The 23595-nt window shown below is 42.8% G+C and overlaps 1 protein-coding gene and 1 long non-coding RNA gene across 3 annotated transcripts in view; one reads left to right on the top strand and one right to left on the bottom strand.

Annotated features, from left to right (window-relative positions):
- The window catches only part of kdm6ba (lysine (K)-specific demethylase 6B, a), a 107967-nt gene that overhangs the window by 19172 nt on the left and 65200 nt on the right, over window positions 1-23595 (top strand). For both annotated transcript variants that reach the window (XM_008435559.3, XM_017310482.2), the window contains exon 3: window positions 18867-18923. The gene's annotated coding sequence lies outside the window, so the exon portion shown is untranslated. The remainder of the gene's footprint in view (window positions 1-18866; window positions 18924-23595) is intronic.
- LOC145548935 (uncharacterized) lies at window positions 6868-7610 on the bottom strand. The gene is made up of 2 exons (XR_014084881.1): window positions 7350-7610; window positions 6868-7245 (listed from the first exon to the last, which is right to left on the bottom strand). It is a non-coding gene; the product is annotated as an uncharacterized LOC145548935 (long non-coding RNA).

The following is a 23595-nucleotide window of genomic DNA, read 5'->3' as shown; positions in this document are numbered from 1 at the left end:
AAAACAGGACGACCGACTCTTGTAGCCGGCCTTTGATGTTGCGTCTGCAGCCATTATTACGAGCTCGGCTGCAGACGACTTGGACAACAAAAGAAAGGGATAAAGCTGGAGGTGAGTGTGTGTGTGCACGGCGACGCGGATTAGAGCAGATTCTGTCGTTTGACAAAATCACAGGGGCAGAATTAGTTGAGATGAACAACAAGTGAAGATTATTGATGATATCACCAGATGAGTGTCAGTCAGTTTCTAAATATAGCGCAGAAGTTGCTAAGTTGTTGACACCACCTTTACATTTCATTGTGACTGGTCAGTGATGATCCAGTAACAAATCAAATGAACCAAAAATGAAATCAAGATTCTTTGAGATTGCCACCTGAATTGCTTTAAAGCAATTTCCTTGTGGCTTTTGTTAAGCACTACAGCTGTCCGCAAATCGCTGAAATTTGCGAATACGTGAGATACCGTCTAAAAACACTCATAACTGCCTATTCTACGTTTTTTTAAATGCCAAATGTGCGCAAATACGCACAGTGAGAACTATCTTGGCACTACCGCAGAGGCTAACTTTCACGGTCTTCCTCCAGGCAATCGGGCATCAGGGAAAATAAATGCCGCTCCAGGATTGGATGCTTTGCCAATGCCAGCCAGAAGCATCATTGCATCCTCTTGTTTCAGCTTCCTAAACTGGTTGTTCCTGTTGATTATTTGAAGAGATACTCTAGGATCTACGACTAAGCATTTTTTTTTTTTTTGCAAATAATGTGGATTTATGTTTTACAGAGGGGCTGCACATTGGCGCAGTTGGTAGAGCTGTTGCCTTGCAGCAAAAAGGTTCTGGGTTCGATTCTCGGCCCCGGTCTTTCTGCATGGAGTTAGCATGTTCTCCCTGTGCATGCGTGGGTTTTCTCCAGGTACTCCAGTTTCCTCCCACAGTCCAAAAACATGACCGTCAGGTTAATTGGCCTCTCCAAAATTGCCCCAAGGTGTGAATGTGTGTGTGCATGGTTGTGTGTCCTGTGTTGCTCTGCGACAGACTGGCGACCTGTCCAGGGTGACCCCGCCTCTCGCCTGAAACATTAGCTGGAGATGGGCACTAGCAACCCCTCCCGACCCCACTGAGGGACAAGGGTGCAAGAAAATGGATGGATGGATGGATGTTTTACAGAAAAATCCATGAATAGCGAGGGGTCGACTGTAGTCCATTTAGGACCCGTGAAGAAGTTACAATTTAGCGATTATTTCACATTTTACATTTTTTGTTGTATGCAATTGACACTATTGATCTGAATAAACTACATTGAGTCGAAAAAGAAAATTTTTGATTTGCTTCCTAGTCTTGACTGTAATCGCATTAGCTAGCGGTGGTTTGGACAGAGATTTGGTATGGAAACAGATTCCACACTTACAGCAGTATGCGCTTTCACAAGTCATTAAAGGTTTCTAGCAACACCGGAAAATGTAGCTAGGCCTGTCACAAACAAATAATAATAAGAGGATCAAAGAAGTCTCTAAATAAAGTGACAGGCTAGTTGGTATCATTGGTTTGAGCATCCTTGTAAAAATTAAACTAATTTTTTTGTTCTTGTTTTCGCCGAGTACGTTCTGTTTGTGTTAGATTACAGCCAAAATGGAACGATAGACTGGATTAAGTGCACAACAGTGGCATAAATTAATTGTGTGGGGTGGTTTTTATGATGACTTCTACAATGTCTTGGAAATGGCGTGAGGACATGAACGTGTGTCCAGACTGAGGGAGCGGACTGGTTCTGCGTCTACATATCTTAATTTGAATCTTTTGACCCTTTGCCAGCAGTTGGCCTCAAAGACATGCCACTGCTATTGCTGAATCTGTGAAAATCACCAAAGAAAACAAGCTTGAGAGACAGAAAAGCTTTCAGTATTTTTGATCAAATCTGGTTCCTTGGAAGCAAAACGCGTAGGGGTGATTTTCAAAGTTTTGAACAGAACTCTCTTTCTCATAAATATTTGCTTCTCGTGAGAGGAAGTGGGTAAATATGTCTGCGAAACACAGCAGGAAGCAGCTGCAGTTAAAAACTTTCCACTCGTCAAGATTTTTGTTTTGTTGGTTTGAAAAACTGACTTCAGCCTCATCCAGAGAAACTTTCTTTTGTCTAAAAACTGACGTTTTTTGTGGAAAAACAAACTTCCTTTTCCTTTTGCCGTCTCTCCATTCCTGTTTTCCTGGATGACCTCATCTATGTGGGGCTCATTTGGGGGGAGGGGAAAGGTCAGAGGTGAATATTTGTGCACAAATGTGTGTGTGTGTGTGCCCGACCCTGTTGAGGCCCCCAGGATATTTCGATGAAGAGGTCGTGTGGGGGCCCCCCCATCTTCCTCCTAAGGTTTCAGTCTGCTGAGATCCTGCTCCACATTTTGTCTGTTTTCGTAGCAGCAGTCTCGCAGGTGGACAAGACAATCAGTGAGTCCCATCGCTGTCTCCCGCTGTACAAATCTCTGCCTGTCTACTCCCACTCCACCCTTTCATTCACCGTCTTTGTCCTCCTCCTCCTCCCTCCATCCGGTCTCCGGCTTCTCATCCTCACATTTCATCCCATGCTCGGTGCCTTCCACCGGTCAGGTGAGACAGAGGTGAGGGGAACAGGAGGAGAGTCTGGAGCCAGTGGTAACCTTATACCTCAGCGGAGACTGAGAGAAGAAGGACCGGCCGTAACTCGAGACTCGGTGATTGTAGGATCAACACCGAGGTCGTTTTTGGAAACGCTGGGTCTGAATACCCACGCAGACTTCACCCAGGGGCAGAATGTACAGTATTTAGAATTAGAAAGCATCTTTCATCCTGGTTTTCTGTGATGTAATAGTAGTGCAATCTTGTGTTGGACTCTGCGGTCTGCATCCGATTGGTTTATCCAGGATACTGGAAAACAGTCGGATTGAGCCGCCTTCAAACTGTCACACATAAATGAAGACATTATGCGATAACACATTGCTTTGTTTTTGATTTTGTTGCGTGTATTCTACCCTTTTCCAATTCCATGTTCATCATTGCTTTAAAGATTTATTCAAAAGCCTTTTGTGGATGTCAACTTTTATATATATATATTTTTTATTTGATCAATTATGCTTCTTAGAACAAGTTATGATGAGTCTGCAGGCAATACAAAACCTGTTCATTACATTTATTGCACAAAATCATTCTTAGATATGATATTTAGTCTGGTCAGTTCTGCCTATTTTGAACTCCCTTCAGAACAAGCTCTATTAGCACGTATGTTCACTTTAAATTCAAATAAGCTGATGATGTCCGCGCTCCTCCAGCTCAACGTTTACACTCAAATGTGAAAACGGATGCGAAATTACGCAACTGTACGTCTTTGAAAAGCAGAAGTGGAGCCTCCTGCACAACCAACAAGAATGCAGTAAGTGGTTTCTGCATGGGAAGTCAGCATCAAAAGACTTTTCCAGCAGCTGTTGTACAGAACATACAGCTGTAAAACCAGCTGACCAAACGTGCTGGAGCTCTACTAGGTGAGGGGCAGGGCTCAGCAAGGGTTGCTGGTAACAACACATTTTCCTTCGATTGTGACCAAGCAATCGGAATGTAATATTACTCTCTGAATTTTATGATAATCATGTTACGTTCTACAGAAAATATGTGAAAACATGAACTGCGAGTAGGCGGGGGTCCAGTGCAGCTCTATCTAAGAAAGTCTTAAAAACACCAGAGGCTCAAAGCAACATGCTGAAAACAGCTCATTTTAATTGTATCTGTTTACTTTCAATTTTCACTTCCTGCAAATACTAGTCTTATAAAAGCTTACTGGCACTGGTTCAGTCTCGGTGAGTTTTCATATTTCTATGTTGCTCAAAGTTCAGAGAAGTTGACCCACTTTCTCGAAGTTGCTCAGTCTGTTTCCTATCGACTGAGCCAAGTCGACTCGTGGTTCTGCTAAACCTGCTGGCTGAGGGAAAATAAGCTGTTAAAATCTTAATTAGGCAGATGTCATTGTCTGAGTTGGAAGCTGCTGTAAGAGATCTAATTAGTTGGCACCGACACACACGCAAACACACATTTTACCCACAAATGATTGCATCAGTCAGAACCACTGTGCCTGCTCTTATTCAGCAGATGTTTCCTTTCACAAGAATACAGTTAAAAAAACAACAACAGACCTTTCAAGTATTCATCATTAAGATCTGAATATTTAACGTTCATGTGTGGCAATTTCCACAACCAGCTGGTTAGTAAATCAGATCCAGAGCCACCGCTTTTTGATCGTCACCGAAACCTCGTCTGTAGCTCAACGACTTTTTGTTGTTGGTAAAAAAAAAAGAAAAGTGGAAGAAAAAAAAAGGATTTTCTAATCATTTTATTAATAATCTTAACATTTGAATTGTCTTTGTCCTTTTTGAAACTCCGAGGATTTATCTCAAAGATTTAAACTAATAGGTGGTGACCATTTTAAGCCCAGGGTTAAAATGGTACAAATCCATTTTCCCACTTCGGATCCTGTAATAAAGATTTATTATCTATTGTCTGCATGTATAATTTTGAAAAGTCAATGAATTCACACGAGAGCCTAGTTCTTGAGTTGCTGTTATAATCATCTTACCCTTATCATCATGTTTGTTATCACAATAGTGGTGATAAAACTTTTAAGTCCATCTCAGCCTTAATTGGGTTTAATACAAAGTCTTAAGAAAATAAACTACTAAATTAGGTTGTAAATTAGATTTGGGTGTATTTACTGCTACTCGTAGCCGTAATTCCTGAAAATACTTATCGTGAAAGAGAAACTGATACCAAGAGGTGTCAGTAAATGGGCATGAAATGGTCTGTTTGTGTGCACAAAATTAAATTATTAACTCATAACCTTTTAAAGGACCCATCCCACTTTGGATCCCAAATGTGTCGGGATTCCATTAGAAATCCGCCTTAGACTAACTGCTTCACAAACTGTGGACAAGGCATCGCTCAGATGTTTGACTTGTAACATTTACTCCGCTGTTTGTACAACCAGGTTCAGGTTCTTGCGCAAACAGCTTTATGGGCCCCCGCGGCTACGGTTTCATGGCGGATGAGTCCTTGCCAAATTGAAGGGACCAGATGTGTCAAGTGGTTGAGCTCCGGGCACAATGGGCCCCCCGGGGGCCACGCTGAAGTGCTTCGGGAGGGCTGGACTTGGGATCACTCCACCACCCGTCAGCCGGGGCCATTTTCCCGGGCACCATGGCACAGTGTGTGGCCTGGAGCGGGGCCAGGAGCCGCCCGCCTGGCTGCCTGCCTCTGCCAGCCTCCCCTCCCCTGAGACCAAAGACAAAGCTGGGACGGGGCCAGATCCATCATTCTCCTCCGCCTGCTGCTGGATTTTTATTATTTTATTATTATTGTTTTTATTTTTATTTTTACAGTTTTTTGGCTTCTCGATAACTAATCATTTTCACCTGAACTCCGACCCGTCTTCTCAGCTCTCATTGTCCCGCCTGTGTTTCATCTCGCATTAATCTGTTCCCACACCCTCACAGCCAAAGCCATTGTTGTCCCACCTGCGCGTATGTTTGGGCCAGCGCGTGGGCTTTAACCCCCCCACCCCCCAGCTACACGCACAGATCCAGTAACACTCAAGCATGTCGGTACCCCCCGTTCGTCCCACATCACGTTCGCACACATCCAGTTCTCACGAGGCCCTCTTAACGCTCACATAAACAGTCACACCGCCCGGCTCTTCCCACATCCTCCTCCTTCCCTCTGCGGCGGTGTGGCCGATGCACTCCGCTCGTCATCCCCGCCGCTGTGTGTGGGCTCCACATCAAACCAGCTGCGCAACCCATAAAGGGTAGCGCTAGCCGCCGAGTTCAGACCAGTTAGCATGTGTCGCTCTCTGCCGAGACGCGAGCACCTTGTCCTCCTCCGCCACCCACGCTGCTGCCTCGAACAGCTCTGGCCGACTGGAGAGCGATGGAGGCAGATGAATGTTCCTTTCCTGACGCCTTTCCTGCTAAATGTTTATTGTGACATTTCACTCTCTCCTGTGTTTTCTCTGCTGCTTGACTTCGGCTCCCTCCCCGTCTGTCTCGAACCTTAAGCGAATGTCATCTTCTGTTTGTTTGCTCCTTCTTTCACATCGCTCTCTCCGCTTTGTTTTCCTTTCTCATAACTTTCCAATTACTGCTCTGTCTGTCGCTTGGCTGTCTCATAATAGGTTTGAAAACCCATGATGTACACTTCATATGAAAGAATAACATATATAGCCACTTCTGTCAAAGCTCATTCCAAATGGGTAAATATGTGCACAATTACCTGTCTAACTGGATCTGTTCTCCGTTTTGATTCGTCTACCTGCATTTTCTGCCTACTAAAGCATAATTATGAGCATGAGTGCCTGAACAATGGAGCGGGAGGAGGAGCAACTGGTGCTCCGTTTTCAAAAGTAGAGAGCAGAGTCTTTGCTCTCAGGTCTTTTGACTCAGTCAGCTCAGACAGAAACATTTGCAGATAGATTAGATTTCTAATGCTTTTATTTTTTTTGGATATGTAAAACTTCTGCTTGTACTTTTTTTCCCCCAATTCTGCTTATAAAAAAACTACAATTTCTCAAGAGTTGATTTGTTTCCAAATATGGAATGTAGTTTAAAAATTGGAATAGCATCCATCCATCCATCCATCCATCCATCCATCCATCCATCCATCCATCCATCCATCCATCCATCCATCCATCCATCCATCCATCCATCCATCCATCCATCCATCCATCCATCCATCTCCATACACCCTAAATCCTACTAAACTCGTTTAAACTCGTTTAGTAGGATTTAGGTTTTTTTTTAAATAATGTGCAGCCAAAAGGAAAAATCATTTTGCAACTAAGAAAAGTCAGTCCACTCATGTTCCTCAAAGCATATTTCTGAAAATATAATTAGTATCATTACTGTGCTATCACATATAATTTAAAGCTGAAGGCCTTCTTAATGGATAAAGCAAGGTGTTTCTGTTTTTAAAGGAAAAACTTAACTGTATACAGTTTACCTTGTGAACTATTCTAGCCACTTTGTTCTAGGAATTCATGATAATCGTTCCTTTTTTTGTAGTTTTGATTGACTGAAAGTCACAAATTTGTGGGCGCACTCTGAGATAAAACTGTCGCTGAGCCCACATTCCACACTGTGAACTGCTGTGGCCTCCAGATTCACTCCTCCTGCTCCTCAGCCTCTCCTCCTGACCTCATTGACCTCCTCCAACCTCCCCACCAGAGTTCCCAATTAACCCTGAAACGGGGAGATTTTGTTTAAGGGAGAGACGTCAGAGCGAATCATGTCAACTCTTCATGGTACTGAATACGATTTCTGTCTGGAATTTATATTTCTATTACCTCCGTAGAACTTCACAAGTCGATCCTTGTTTTCACGTGTTTCCTTGATCCTCCGCCTTCATTTTGTCGATTACAATGTCCTATTTAAAGCAGAAAGAACACTAATGGTTAGATCTGTGCTGTTAATCTGTCTGGGACTTTCGTTTTTGGGTTTTGTGTCATTGTCATGATGAGCTGGACAGATCCTACTCTAGTAAAAGCTTTCCCAAACCATGACACTCCCACCTTTGTGCTTCATGGTTGGTTTCACATTAAAGGAACTTTTCCTGGAATGTTGAATGGTTCATATGAAACATGATTTCTGATCTGTCATCAAAAAAAATAAAAATAAAAAAATTATTCTGGAAGTCCCGGCCTTGCTCTATATGCAGATTTACTTCCATGAACGATGTTTCCTCCCTGCACGCCTCACATTCCAGTTTAACTTGTGCGGTAACACTGTATTTGAAGGTATGTGCATAAGACTGACATAACATCCGTCATGAACATGAACAAGTCTTTATGAATGTTTGACAGTTGTCATGAAGTGTAATTCTGTAAATAATGACACTTTTAATGCAAAGTTGCTCTAAAAGTTGCATTGAAAGTCCATTAAAAATGCCAATTTTGCATTAAATTATCATAATTTACAAAATCATGCAAAGTTGGCACTTTTAATGGATTTTTAATGCAACTTTTAGAGCAACTTTGCATTAAAAGTGTCATTATTTACTGAATGACACTTTACGACAAACATTCATAAAGGCTTCTTTATGTTCATGACAGGTGTTATGTCATATTTTATGCACACCCCTTCAAATAAAGTTTTACCACTAGTGCAGTCTATTTCTGATTGAACAGGCCTGCACTTTAGTATCAAGAGCAGAAATAGCTTGCTGACATAACATTTGGAGAATTATTTTAGCATGTTGAGGTCTGGTTTCAGGGTGGACCTCCTCATTCAGCTGGATTCTTTTTAAGTAAATGTGAGTTTGCACATCTGCAGGACAGATAGCAGCTTTCATTTAGTCTCTTGGTGTTAAACTCTGGGGCGCGCTGACCTGTTGTGCACTGATAGTGCCTCTGTGTACGCTCAGGGGAGGCAATATCTACTTATCTACAATTATCTACCGTTTGAAGTCTTTGCGTGGTCAGCTCCGAACTTTAACACCAGGCAGCCCCTTCATCTCTGGGCGCTCGTCCTCTTCTTCCTCCTCACTCAGTAATCTGGTGAGATTCGCTTCGCTCAGGAGAATCCTGCTGATAAAGTCCACCGGACGTCCAGCAGAAACCCGAAGGAGTGCAGGCGCTGAGCGACGGTCGTTGTGCATAGAGGTGGGACAGCTGTTTCATCATCACTCCGCAATCGAGTTTGACGCGCAGGTTTATTTTTACTCTGCAGCCAGATCCTGCGAGTCGCTGCGCACCAAGCAGACACACACACACCCTGAGGATCTCCACTGGAAGAAAATAAAAAAACAACAAAAAAAACCAAAACTTGTGACTCTTCCAAGCTCACACACAAATATGCATCAACCTCTGTTGGTAACTGTGTGTTGTTGTCCTTCACGTGGCCCTTCAGCAGACACAGAACAGCTGCATGTGGTTTGTGTGTCTGACAGCGACTGTGTGTGTTTGTGGGGGGGTGTGTGTGTGTGTCTTCTGCACGCACTCACGCTGAGTCTTCTTCTTTCAAAGGGCTGAACATATCGCACTCAGAAAGCCACATTTAGCTCACGCTACTCCTTTAAGAGGAGCCAGATGTAAAGTAATGTGCATAAAGAGGTGTGTGTGCCTGTGTGTGTGTGTGTTTTTCTTTCTTCTGCTTGTGTGCACACAGCTCCTCCTAAAGCATGTTTTCCGCCTTTGTTTTCCTCTTCATCTCCACTTTTTCCACAGTTTTTTTGGGGGGTTTTTTGTGTGCTGAGTCAGCGTATGTGGGGCATTTATTGAGGAAATGCATCGCGAGTTTATTTAACGGGGTCTGTGTTCGTTCTGGGCTCAGATTCTCGGCCAACAAGTCTCTGAGCAGAACTCATTACAGCACACGTGTTGGCAGAGGGATCCCAGCAAAGTATTTACTGTATACTGGTCTATAGGTGGCCTGAGTACATGTGTGTGTTTGTGTGTGTGTCCTCTGTGTGTGTGCACACACATGTGTACAATATGTATTGACCTTGTCTCTTGTTGCCCGTTCCAGGAAGGTTGATGAATAAATAAAGCCCTGACGCCTTCCCAGTGAGGCTGCGTCTGCTGCTGGCAACATGAAATGACAACACACACACACACACACACACACACACACACACACACACACACACACACACACACACACACACACACACACACACACACACACACAGAGAGAGCTATCTCCTGCCTGTTTGCAAGGCCATGTTTGCACAGTGGAATAATGTTGATTTTCTGTAGCGCTGTGACCCAATATGAAGCCTTGTTTCTGTCTGAGCTGAACTGTGAGCTTTAAAAACGTTACCAGGTCCTCAGGTGCTCTGCCAGTTTCACGGCTGAGCCGATAAGCTACACACACCAGATTTATTTCCCCCACATGTATAAACAGTGCCTCGCAAAGGTATTTATCCTGCCTGAACCTTTCCACATTTTGCAACAGTGCAAAGACACAAAGTCGAGTGTGTTTTATTTGGATTTTAAGTGAGGAAGGTCTCTAGCACAGTCATTTTTTTTATCAGTTCTTCCTTGCAAATGTAGCCCAGTTTGAAAGAAAATGTTTCAGATCCTGTGTTGAAGTCACCGTCATCATGAGCCTCTTGGCTGCTTCTGATTGAAGCCCTGTCCTCTGCTCATAAATTTATACAATTTCTTAGAATTGAACTGATTTGTTTCCAAATCTGTAATGTAGTTTAGTTTGTTTGTCAGAATAACTCCCTAAAAGATAGGATTAGCAGTTAAAGTTACAAATGCGTTTGTGTAAACGATTAATAAAAAAATAATAATAAATGTGCGTTTTACAGGCCAGGATGGAGCGCCACTGAAAACGCTGCAGTTAGTATGCCAGACCAATCGGTGGCGCTGTAGCGCTGGAACAAAAGGACCCAAAACAACAGAATAAAGTCTGGACGGCTCCATGTTTTGCTTGTTTGAGAGTGAGGGGCGAACAGGTGAGGGAGCTACAAGGTAGTGATTTTTTTTTTTTTTTTTAAAGACCCGCTGCTCAAATGTAGACACGGAATAATAAAACCGGTGTTTTGAAACGTATCCACCCCGGGATCCGTTTAAAAAAAAATCGTTTCTGGCCTTTAATAATCTTTATATGAAGGAACAGATGCATGTAAAAACTATAATTAGAAATATAAAGCGTAGAAGTGTTAGCAAGGGTTTAAAACCAAGCTTGCAGCGTAGTGGTGTACGAAACACACGTTTATGATAAATGGAAAACAGAAATGAACAGGTTGAAGCAGAGCTCTGCTCTGTGGCTCTAAATGTTTCAAAATGTCAAAGAACCTACTCATGTTTTAAAATATAGCTCAAATAACAAGTTTTGAACAGTTTCTGTTTCTTATGGAATAATTGAACTTCAACAACAGAACAACAATAAATGTATCGGTCATCTTTTTTTTTTTTAGATTTTTTTTTCTTGTTTGGAAACATCAACATCACGTAAAGGAAAATGTATCCATCCTGTTTTGAAACCTAAAACTGATTCGTTCACTAACTTTTTAATTCTTTGTTAAAAAATAATCATAAGTTCTTTTTCAGAAGGTAATGGGACATTTAAGGTAGTTTCATTTGGCTGTGCTGAGCTTGGTTTAGTTGGTCCAGGTTTGCAGCTGTGCTCTCCTCTTTCCGTTTTCACATGATGGATTGAACAGTTGTCTGTGAGAGCTTCAAAGCCCAGGATATTGTTTTACACCATAACCCAGCTGCAAACGAGATCTCAGGGACCTACAAGATGTTCTCTGGCGACTGGAAGCCGTTTCTTCATGTTCTTTTTTAGCCAGTCGCGGGTTTCATCCTGTCGGAGCTTTTCTCCTCCAGTCTCTCGCCTTCTTCATTCAAACCAGACTCTGTCTCAGTAATTTATTGATGCTTCAAATCCGGCAGTGAAATTGAACTGAAAATGTTGCTAAAAAATTCAATTGGGAGGAGTTATACTTTCACAAACTACCAAGTGGTTCGGGAAGCTTTCCCCCCCCCCCTGCCACATTAATGTAATCAATCATAATTTCAATACAACTTTTAATTTAATTTAGATCTTTGTTTGATCTAAAATGTTACAAAAAAAAAAAAGCTAAAACTGAGGGATGGGTCTGTTAGTTCAGATCTGCTTTGCTGCTTCTCCATGTTTGGTTCTGGTTCTTGTTCAGCTTCTATGCATCACAAATCTGGAACAAACTTCCAGAAAACTGCAAAACGGCCAAAAAAACTTTTAAACCAACACTAAACCCCCACCTGTTGGAGTTGCCTCTGATTCCTAACAGCTGCAACATCGATCAATACATCCGACGTGCACGATTGCATTTGATGTCATGTTTGTTTCTTAATTGGATACTGATCAAGGTTTTTATGTCGTAGAGCGCTTTCAGCTGCCTTGTTACTGAAAATTTGCTACAAAAATAAACCAGGCTCGAATCACGCCGCTTGTGTTTCTGAAAAGCAGACCGATGCATTGAGAGGGAACGCGACGCAGTCGGAGAACCAACCTGCAGCGCCGTGAAGATCGCAGGTATAGAGAGGAAGACATGCTCATCAGCTGTAAGAAACAGCGTGGCACACATTTCTAATCACCGAGCATGTACAGCAGAGTTATTGCTTTCACATCATTTCGAGTCATCTCCGCCCAACTTACTTTCACTCTGCTCTGTGCTTTAGCAGAGCGGCAGCTTGAGCACATCTCCACGATTCCAGCTCCGCGTTCAATCTCCTCTCTTCGCTGTGGGAAATGTGAAGTCTTGTGATTTGGAGAATGTGTGTAATGTTTAGCTTTTCCCTCAGCTTCGCGCGCATCACCTTAGCAACGCAGTCAGGGACCAGGCGCACGGACTCTGTCACGACTCTCATTAAAACCGTTATAACTCATATTAATGGCCGCCGTGAACCCCGGGTGGGGAGGGAGCTGAGGGCTTAATGGGAAGCATAAATCATAAGAGTGCAGGTTACATGTGTCCGAATTACTTAACATCCCAACAATGTTTTGTATTTCAGCTTCGCCCATATCTTGACGTTCGTCCTCATCCGCCGACATCTCGCCAGACGCGCTCTCGGAGCTCGCATCTGGTGTTAATGAAAGTCAGCTTCTCGTTTAATGAAACACAACTTGCCACATGCGTGTTGTTGAAAGTGGACAGCTTTGATGTGGGTTTTGGTGGGAGTTAAGGTCGCTGTGATGGAAGCGGGCTGTAAATTCCTCCCGACTCGGCCCGTGTCCCCGTCTGACACTCGCCGACTCGTCCTTTCTCAGGTCAGGGCTGCACACATCAAAGCCGAATCGGTAGCAGCTTTCAGACCTCAGCTTCCCTCCATTGATGTCCCGTTGTTTCCTTTTTGTTTTTCTGTCTGAACCACATCTAATGAACCAAAGCAAAACAAAGTGCATTAGAAAACATGACAGGTTCCGTTTTGCAGGGTTTTAAAAAATATATATATATTTTTTTTGGAGAAGGTAAATATCTTCCTCTCTGCCAAACATTTTTCACATCCTTCTTGAAATTCTGGTCCTGCTGCTCATAACCCTGTTTTTGTACTCGTGCTCTTCTTTGTAAACCTCCAAGTCTGTGTCAGCTGTTTATGAGCCGCTTTCAGACCAAACAGGCTCTCTGAGGAATGTCAGACAGATGATATGCTCTTGCTTTATTTAGACTGCTTTGTGCTGCTGATGGAGCGGACAGGTACACTGCACTTCTTCCATCATGGCTGAATAAGCCAAAACTTTTCTCCTCCTCACAATCGTTTGTTGTTGTTTGCTTTTAATTGCTGTAACTTCCTATTTTTCATTTTAGGCTTTTTTTTTTAAAGAGACGAGTGCAACGTTTTCAGCAAACCCAGAAAGAATGAAAATGCAACTTTCCAAAAGAAATAAAAATGCAGTTCATTAAATCTCTCCCTGTTTGCATCAGAAGAATGATAGCATTGAGTAAAAATATCAGATTCGTGGCATTTACTCAAACATTTGATATAAACGCACAACCTGATTTAGTTGCTTTTAGTTGGTTAAACAGAAACGTAAAGGCAGGAACCTTTTTCTGCTCCTGGCAAAACATCAGGATGAGCTTTATTAGCCAGGTTTGTTGCAGCCAAGCTAAAGAACGACACCTAAAATATAAATATTTTGACATTTTAGCAAATGTCTAGAATAAATACTTGCTAGACTGTAATAGATTTTTAAAAATTGACAAAGCAACTTCCTCAGTCAGTCGATAATTTATGGTTTTATGTTCTGTGGCACAAATAAAACCCCAATCTGGATCATTCACAGATTACCACAAAAGCAAAACACCGCTGCTTCTGGAGCAGCAGATTACTAATCTGTGCATGGGTTTGTTAACTAGAGAAGCAGAGACAGGGTTTCTACAAATTTTCTATTTTCAAGACTCATTTTCCTAAACCTTTCCATCAGTTTTTTTATTACATAATTTTAAGAGTTGTTTCCACTTTTGTTGTTGTTTTGTTTTTATTGATTTTTCCACTAATTATGAACCACTTCTAACATTGGCTTTGGATTTAGCACTGTGGTATAGAGCAAAAATGCTTTTATAGTAATTTTGGACGAGTGTGAACCAGATTTAAGACATATTCTTCAATTCACAGTGTGTAATAACAAAAGTCCAGCTGTCGAGAGGATTAATGCGATCGATGACTTGACCAAAAACTGAAAATGCGGCGAGCAAACCAAAGACAAATGTCGTGAATATTAAAGAGTCGTTCATTTGTTTTCTTTAAGGTGACGGAATAAGAAGTAAAGCCACTTTGTTTTGTTTTTTTATGTCCATGCTTATCCACGCTGAGAACGTGGAGCCGTCACGTGAAATGTCTTCACGGTAACGAGCACAGCTAGCCGGGCCGACCGACTGCATGATCCGAGTAAATCATCGACATGAAAGCCAGTGGGTTTAGTGGGAAGCATGAAAGATGGAGAGAGTTGGAGGAGAGGAAGCTCATTATAAAAGTTTAGCTGGTAGTTAACTCCACGAGGAGTTAAAATTCCCACGTGTGGGATGAAGGGGAATGGGATGGATGAGGAAAGACGTTCCATATGTTCTCCATCGCGATCCTCCCCTGATAAGACGTTGATCTCGCATCACGTTTCTTCTCTTTTGTGCATCACTTTTCTCTAGTTCTCTCAGCTTTTCCTCAGCCCCGCAGGTCGAGTAATGTCACACACACACACACACACACAGGCCGTGGTCTGGCAGCGAACGTTGAGTGCGTGACTGTTTGCACACACTTCCCGAAAGCGCCGGTAAGGAAGGCCTGAGATCTGTTGATGCATTTCCCTCGTCTGCAATGTCAATTGTTTGTTTTCGGTGACTCTGGGATCTGCGAGTGCGGCGGCGGTGCGTACAGTAGCTCCTGAATCCGAGTCGTCCACGTGTCCCCCGCTTGTGTTTCACCCCTTCGCCACAATGTAGGAAACGCACCGAAAGCTTAAATGACACGTCGTCTAAAAATAGCGGCTCAACTCCTTCACCCTTCCCCTCGGTCAGACGCCGCTCTGGCCGGATAACCTCGGCCTCACCCCACCGCGGAGCGCTCCGCCTCGTCACGAAATGCACGCTTGTCCCACTGTACGAGAGCCAGCTCTCCCTGTAAATTGGAGGTGGGGGGGGGAGGCAAGGATTGTTTTCAGCCAAACAAAGGCAGCCTGTAAACAGGAGTGGAGCAGCTTCAAAGCTGCTGGTTGGTTGGGTCTTTCCTGCAGCCCGGAGGGGAAGCTGCCACTGCTGTGTCACCATCTCGGAGCGCCTCAAGGCTCTGTCCCGGGGGCTCAGCTTTGTTTTTTTTTTTTGTGTTTTATCTTTTTCTTCGTCTCACTTTTCTGTAGTAGCTGTGTCTCTATATAGAGCCGTTCTGTGGGCCCCCAGGCCATGTTGTCAGTCTGATCACAGGGGCTGTTGTGAGTCAGTCCGGCTGTCTGTCTCCCTCCGTCCCTCGCAGGAGAGGGAAAGAAAAGAATGCAGAGAAAGTTGGGAGATGTGAAGTGAAGGGTGAGCTGCCACCCTTCCTCCTCCTCTTCTTCCTCTCCTGTCCTCCTTATAGTTTAAGCCATAGGATAATCTGTGGAGGAATTCCAGAAGGCAAGAATCCAGGGATTAACCACATAAAAAAGAAGAAAAACACAAACGAGAGAAAGGAAAAACGGTGGATGATGGAATTTTAAAGCTTTTCCTGTAATGATTGCTCGGGTTTTCTGTTCTCGGAGATAAATTTGTGACAGCGGTGTGTCAGGTGTTGATAAGCTAAAGAATACATTCTGATGCGTCGGACGCGCTTCATTAATGCCTCTGAGCTCTTGAAGTTCTACAAGATTTACTTTGGCAGCTTAAACGAAAGATGATTATATTCTGATATTTCTATCTGAAACGTGTCTCGGTTGAATTTCTGTCCCGTTTCCGACCTGTAAACAAATAATTTGCGCCCGTGTACTTTAACCTCGAACTCTGTTTATTTTTACATTGTATTTAAGACATTTTCAACGTTTTTGGAGATAAACAGTGATGCATCTCACATGTGAATTAATTGTAGATTGTATTTCACACACGCTTTCTTTTTTACTAGTAAAACAAATGCAGCAAATTATGACTTCCTGTCAAACTAAAGACTTTCTGGACTTTTCTAACCATATTTTCCCACCCCAGACTGAGTAAATTAATAAATAAATTAATTAATAAATGCACACAAAAACGTGCTTTAATTGGTATGAATTGGTGCCTGTTTGGTATTAAGTATCCCATCATTTAAAAAAAAAAAAGAAAAACTTTCACTGACGATAAAAATGATCAACTTTGGTTCTTCTTCCCTCAGTAACAACCTCCAACACCCAAGAGTGTGGCTGTACCTGTAGCAGGTATGAACAGAAAATGTTGGCTGTCCAACCACAGTATGCAGCCAAAAAACAACTTCAGATCAAAGTTGGAAAACGACAGCGCTCGAGAACGTGACGATGAGGCTTTTCCGAGTTGTTTTCATCGCTTTAACAATAGCTCTGCATCTAGATGATTATTATTGACAAAGATGTCCGCCTTTTAATCTGCAGCTACAGCCTGCGACGTCCCGTTGAATAACGGCCAATTACTTTAGAGAGAACCTGTAAAGTATCTGTGTACGGTTCCGGTAAAAGCTCTGCGTCTCTGTCTGAGCGCGGCGCTGTTATTGTAAACACGCTCCATCTTCAGGGCTTAGCTGCTGTCCCACTTAACTGGACGGGGGGAAAAAACACAGGCTTTAGCTTCAATTATGTGATGTCTGATATTGCGCCTTCTTACATCATGCTTGTGGCTTGTTTATGTGTTTTATTTGGTGCTGTGTGTGTGTGTGTGTGTGTGTGTGTGTGTGTGTGTGTGTGTGTGTGTGTGTTTGTCCGTCGCTGTTTTTGCCAGCCTGGATGTCCAAGAATATCATCACTGTGGGTGTTTGTCTGGCAGCTGTCATGGCTGCTGCTCCGAGTCGTACATCAAGTCCTGTTCATTAGTTTGTCTCTTTATTTTCAAAGATGGGATTACGTCAGATTATTCACAAAATTATTATTATTTTGTGCTTTGTCTGCTAACATGCCCTCACATCTCTGAGTTTGATTAAGGATTTGTGTCTTCAGAGCTCTACCTCTGATTGTCTGATCCAAAACTATTCGGAAATATGTTTTTTTTATTATTACCATTTTGAACTTTAAACTCTAAAGTTGAATGTGAAGCATCAACATTTCAGCTTTTATTTCCAGGATACTAAATGTAGAACTTTATTTGTTGCAACTGCAAAGGTGAGCAAAGGTTGAGAGATTTAAAAACTTGATTCTTTTAAAGGAAAATGCAGCTCAGTGGGGTTAAGGTTTCCACACTGAATCGGTGTTGTATGTGAACACAAATCACTTTTAGACCTTTTCAGAATTACATCCAAAAGAAAACGGCATTTAAGAAACCTTGAAACTATATTTATCTGTATTTATTTTGGATTTAGCTAACTTTATCGCTTTTCTGTTTATGTCTTTATGTGTTGATTTTGTTTATGCGCTTCAAACCGTCTGTTGCCTCGTACTTGAATGTATTTCATGTTTTGTTGGGATTTTTATGTATCTGAAGATACAAAAGGGACAGAAAATTATTGTATTTTATTTTTACAAAGTAAAAAATCAGAACTGCTTTCCTCCCATTTTTTTCCCCTCATTCCTCTTAGAAAAATCGACCAAACTCAGTCAGATTGACCGAAGAGGATCTGCACAAATCCATCTCCCAAATCTTTTAGGCCTGGACTTTAACTAGGCCATTCTAACACTTGAACCTGCAGAAGTCTGCAGCTCCAGTCCTGCAGCTTTTACCTGCCTCCCTGCTCCAACACACCAGAATCAAAAGAAGGGTTAATGGAAAGGCCTTTAATTAAGCTATTTGATTCAGGGATTTATCCAGAAATTACAGGACAGGACACTGACCCTGGAGGGACTGGAGCTGCTCACCCGAGATCTAAACCAGGCGTTGCTGCATGTACACTGGAATAAAGAGAACAGGTGAAACTATTTAAATATTCGGTGTTAACTTGGTCAAAATGAAATAAATTTGTCCAAGTTGATTTATTAAGTTGTAAAGTAGAAATGTAAATGTACTAAGTTTTACAAACATATATGTAATAAATGTTAAGCATTCTGATTATATTAAACATTAAATAAACATTTAACACAATGTTTTTTTAAGTTTGAGCTGCCCTCTCTTTTTTCACTGTGGCTCCATCCAGCGCACAGTTGACCATGATGCTGCCGCCTCCGTGTTTCAGCTGCAGTGTTTCGCAGTGAACCGTCGCCTGTTTGTGCTTCATTATTTGCGAATATTTCTGTGCATCTCCAGTTTATTTGCGGAAATTCAGCATTTGCAGATTTTCTCATAGAGCATCTAAAATATTTGAAAGAAGATGTAACATGGGAAACTTGATGCTACTTGACTCGATGCCAGAAGCGCCATTTATTTTCCGTGGCGCTGATTGGCTGAACAGCCCAAAGGCTGTAGATATCATGCTTTGCTGTGGTGCTTGGATGATTTCCATTATCTATAATAATGCATGTTAACTTATATTTTGAACTATTAAAATAGGCAGTTTTAAGATGGGTTCTCTAGTATCCAAGTATTTCATCTACTTGTGGGCAAACCTGGTCCCAAACCTGCACAGTCCCAAAAAACTTTGAGGTTTATTCTACTTTTTTGTTTCGCTTCCTGTCATGCATTAAGTTACGGTAATACCAGGCATCGCAGCATTAATGTTTGTGATGAAAAAACGTGAACAAATTTGTGTGTTTCTATAAAACTGATCGCACCGCTTGATTCCGACTTATTTCTACCGTCTGTTTTTTATTTGATTTTTCAGGCTGGCCCACCCGCTTACAACCCACTCTCTCACCCGGTGTGTGTGCAGCCGTGGCAGGTAAGCAGCCAGTGTGTGTGTGACTGAGTTTCTCCTCTAATAGATTATCGATGCACTTCTGGGTTGGTTGGCTTCAGCAGACAGTGGAAATGGGCCTGGGCTCCCCCGAGGAAACAAGATATGCCTAATACAAACTCCTCACAGCTAACACACAAACACACATACGCACACCAGGCGAGACCATAAAGCGCATTTCGCACAGTCGAACACACACTCGCGTACAATTAGACACACCGCACACCTGCTGGGTTTTCAGAGAAAGCCGAGCTCCATTCTGCCTGCATCTAGAGATGAAAGGAGGAGGAGAGGAGAGGCGATGAGGAGGAGGAAGAGAAAGAGGTGGAGGCAAACAGGGAGGTGTAGGACAAAGAAAGGGAGAGCAGATAAAGAGGAAGAGGAGGAGCGAGTATGAAGAGTGACAGCCAACTCTTCCACCTCTCCTCCTTTCTTGTGTCCCGCTCTCCTTTGTGAGCAGATGGGTGGAGGTATCAGATAGTAATGAAAGCCAAAACAGTAAGAGGGGGGAAAAAAGCTCATAAAAACACACCGGCAGCACACACACACACACACACGCACACACACACACTTTCACTCCAGCACACAGGAGCAACACTTTACATCCATTGTTGCTCCTGCTCTGGTTTTTACGTTCATGTCTGTGCGCAATGCAGTGCTGCAGGCGTATCCATGTCAGCCCTGAAGAGGAGCTGAGAGTTAAAGACGGGGGGGGGGGGAGCTGTCCAGACGGACGACGAGTCGGGACGAAAGAGACGGAAGCAGAACGAGGGGACACAGGCGGAGTCTCTGGGTCAGCGAGACGCAACCGGAGACATGATGGAGAGTTAAAATGCCTCGGTGGCTTTTGCCCTTTTACACCTCGTTACATTTTAACCACAAACTTTTATCTTGCCGAAACATTTGCGGTCACATCAAAGCAAAGTAGCACTCAGAACTTTTTAGCAAACAAAATCTGGAAATGTCACGTCTGTTTCTGTTCGGTCTCTTTTTCTCCGATTCCCTCAAATAACATAAATTGGGCTTCAGAAGTCAAGGCAAGTTTATTAAGATAGAACGTTACAGCAACGATGCAACTAAAAGCACTTTACATAGAGAAGGAAAAACATCGCATTGCAGCGGCAAAATACAGGAAATTGATGTTGGGTTGAAAAACAGACTTCAGTTTATGATGTTCCAGTTATCATTAATCAACTCTAAACAGGTTTTAATAAATCATTTTCTCCCTTTGTTTATTTTTTTTTATAAAGAAATTACAAATGATGGAAAATATTTTTGAAAATTTGCTTTTATTTCAATCACCTGAATTCAAAGTCCAGCTAATTTCAAACTGTAAAACAAGATGGTAGCTCGGCTGAATGACAGAAACTGCAGGAGTGACTTTGTGAAAATTATCCAGATTAAAATAAATGCGTAAAGTGGAAGTCGTCCGCACGTTACCACATGCAGACAGAGGAAGGCGGCTAATCCGTGAAATATGGAGCGAAAATAGAAAACTCGACTCTTCCTGGCTCATCAGCAGCTGCTCATGCCACTGTGGCTCATAGCGAGGCAATACATGATTTTATACATGATATTAAAAGAGAGATTAATAAAAACAACGATGTCATTGAGGGTGACGGCTCTGAAGGAGCTGAAACGAGAGTGAGGCGAGGATAAATTTAACGTTTTATGGCAAAAACGCCAAAGGGAAAGACGAACGGCGCACATTACCGAGTTCCTCCAGGAAGTTGTGATTGCAACTACTAATGCAAATTCAGCCATCATTCGCAGTTTAAGCACAGACTCGCTGTCATCACGACTTTTCTGCAAATCTGACCAATCACTGCTCTCGCCGGAATTTTGACGAATCTCCTGAATCCTTTTCTGACTCAACTTCCTGTTTCGCGACGTGTTGAAAGATGAAAGCATGTGCTAAATGGTAACATTTACCCTTTTCTTTTCTTTTCTTTTTTGCTAAACCTATCAAGAGATATTCTGTACTTATAGTTTGTGGTAATTTGAATAATCCAAATGGAATTGTTCTTTTGCACTTTGTCAACTCTTCAGAACTTTACTTCTGTGAAAGCTGCTTATTTTTTGTTATGGCCAAAAATAAAGCTAAAAAAAAGCTACTTTGACCTCAACGTCATGAAAAAGGTGCCGCAAAATTGATTATTTCAGACTGCAACAATCACAAGCAAACATGTTGACAGCTTCCGTCTATCGGACTGATACAGTGAATACACCATCCTGCAGTGAGACATGGAGGTGGCAGCATCATGCTGTGGCTTATGCTTCATTTGAACTGGAACAGGTAAACCAGTCAGAGTCAAACAGCCCTAAACGACCAAACCAAAGAACATTTAATTATGGAAACGGCTTAGTCAAAGTTAAAAAAAAACTAAATCCAGACTAGAATTCGGGGCAAGCCGTGAAAACCGACACTCTTGACAGCACTTTTACTTCCTCTGTGCGGTTTATCGTGAACGTCTGGGGCCTTGCGTGTTCACACCACCTCCACCTCCGTCTCTGCCGGATTAGCATCGTTCCTCTGGCGACTTTTAATTCAGATGTTGCTCCTCCGAACGTCGGCGCACGAAGCGCCCCTCTCGAGTAAAACCTGAGGAACCGAGCGGAAGAAGAGGTGAAGGTTTAACATTTGAGCGGGGATAAAGAAGAAGCAAGAAAAGCGGTGTTAATTGAACACAGCTGTACCTCGTTAAACATTAATTGGCAATTAATCAGCTCACCCACGCCCTTCAGTTGAATCATATCTTTATGTCTTTTAAAAAGGGAAAGGGAGAGAGGGGGAATAAAGTGAATTATCCACAGTGTGGCACAAAGGAAGCCTGTTCCAGCTCTTCCTTCCTTCCTCCCTGTCCCGGATCGTCCTCTTCTCCATCTCCTCACCCATCTTCTCTCTCTCTCGCTCTCTCCATGTGCCTCATTCAGCACATTAATCGGATTTTCTGCCTTTATCTCCATTTCCTTTCCGTCATATGCCTGTGGCCTATCCAGAGATCGAGACAGGATGGGGAGGGAGGGGGAGGGGGGTTAAAGGGAGATGTTCCAACAACAAAGAGGAAGTGAGAGGAGGGGAGAAGATGGAGGAGCTGGTGGTGGTCCTGATGCTCCTGGTTGAAGGAAATCAGCAGAAGAGTCAGGATTCCAGTGGAAAACAGAAATGTATCCGTTGAAACTCTCTTGGTTTTGTGTTTTTGCGATTAAAGCGTATGCAGAAGGTGGAAACCGGCAAAAGCAACGCGCAGGAGATGCGGCGTCTTAAACGTGGGTTTTCAAAATATTACCATTTAATATCTGAAAAGCGTGGCATGCATTTGATTGGGTTAAAGATTAAAGTCACTATCAAGGAGGAAAACCAAACTATTTATTTTTTAAACTGCCGCTCAGGCGTCTTGTTTATCCTCCCAGAGCCTCGTTTCAGCTGCAACATCCAGTCCTGCAGATGTTTCCTTCGTGCTCCTCCTCGCCGCTCCATCTCAACACGCCTGCAGCTGCCGGGTCGCAGGCGCAACGTTCAACACTCGCACCACCGCCGCCGAGCTGTTGTAAATCAAGTGGGGTAGTATCACTCTGATCAGTTTTCTCACAACATTAATTAGAGTGCCGAGCGCAGGTTGAGTAAATTAGAGCGGCGCTGGAGGGGAAGCGGCTCGGCGTGCTGCTTTAAGGCCGGCGGCGTGGCAGGAGTCCTGACTGGAGTCTAATTTGCGACGACTAAATTGCGTTAGGGAGAGAACGTAGGTGTTCTTCATTAAAAGAAAGAGGAGATCTTTGGCTTCACTCGAGCACAAGCTAACCTTACTGAGCAGCTCTGTACAGGAAGCTTCTCAGCTTGTTGAGACGTTTTTAGTTACTTTGACTTTGTCCCTCTTTTCTGTAATTCTTTCGTTTATTCTTTTCTTTCACTTTGCATCTTTGCAGCCCTGGTTTGTGAGTTCACGCAGCTGTTCTCGATGTGCCATCTGAACAGAACCTTTTTCTTACTCTCTGTTCCTGTTTAGCACAAATGCAGTCGCAGAAAGAAAGTATCGGCTCTTCCCAAGAGCTCCGTGCTTCAGGTTTTTGTAGCGTATGAAATGTTTTGGCCAGGGAAATTTTGTCCTTGCCACGTTGAGTAAGAAGAACTATTTTTCTCTGTTCTTGCAAAGTTTCCATCAGCGTTTCTAGCTGCTGATGAGGCACCCCGGCCCTGTTTGGAAGAAGGTGTGGACTTTCTTCCAAGGTCACGCAGACTTGCGGGATAAATTTTACACTTCCTTAATACTCCCAGTGGCTTCTGTTGGACTTTTACCTTCCTGTTAAGAACCTACTTACATCAACAATCCTGCAGATGTGGTGAAAAGACCATCTCTCGTTTATCTCTCCCAGGATTGCAACTTACTTAGTATTTATTTTGTGGGAGGGATTTATAGTTGCATCGACGAATAGCTACACGGTTTATTACATTTCAACTCCACTTTTAGCCATAAAAAGTGTCTGACTGGATTAAAAGCAACTGTACCAACAAGTCGAACAACATTTGTAACAAAGACTATTTGACGTCTTTGGGAAGAGCGAAAGGTTAGGGTGATGACATGGAGGCCTCAGAGATATGAAGCTCATTACTGAAAATATGGTCAGGAATTGATTGCTGTAATAATAATAATAATAA

The sequence above is a fragment of the Poecilia reticulata genome, chromosome 18, assembly GCF_904066995.2.
Source record: "Poecilia reticulata chromosome 18, P_reticulata-male-v2, whole genome shotgun sequence".
Taxonomy (NCBI): Eukaryota; Metazoa; Chordata; class Actinopteri; order Cyprinodontiformes; family Poeciliidae; genus Poecilia; species Poecilia reticulata.
Note: the sequence above shows the minus strand (reverse complement) of the source record. Positions and strands in the feature narration are given on the sequence as shown.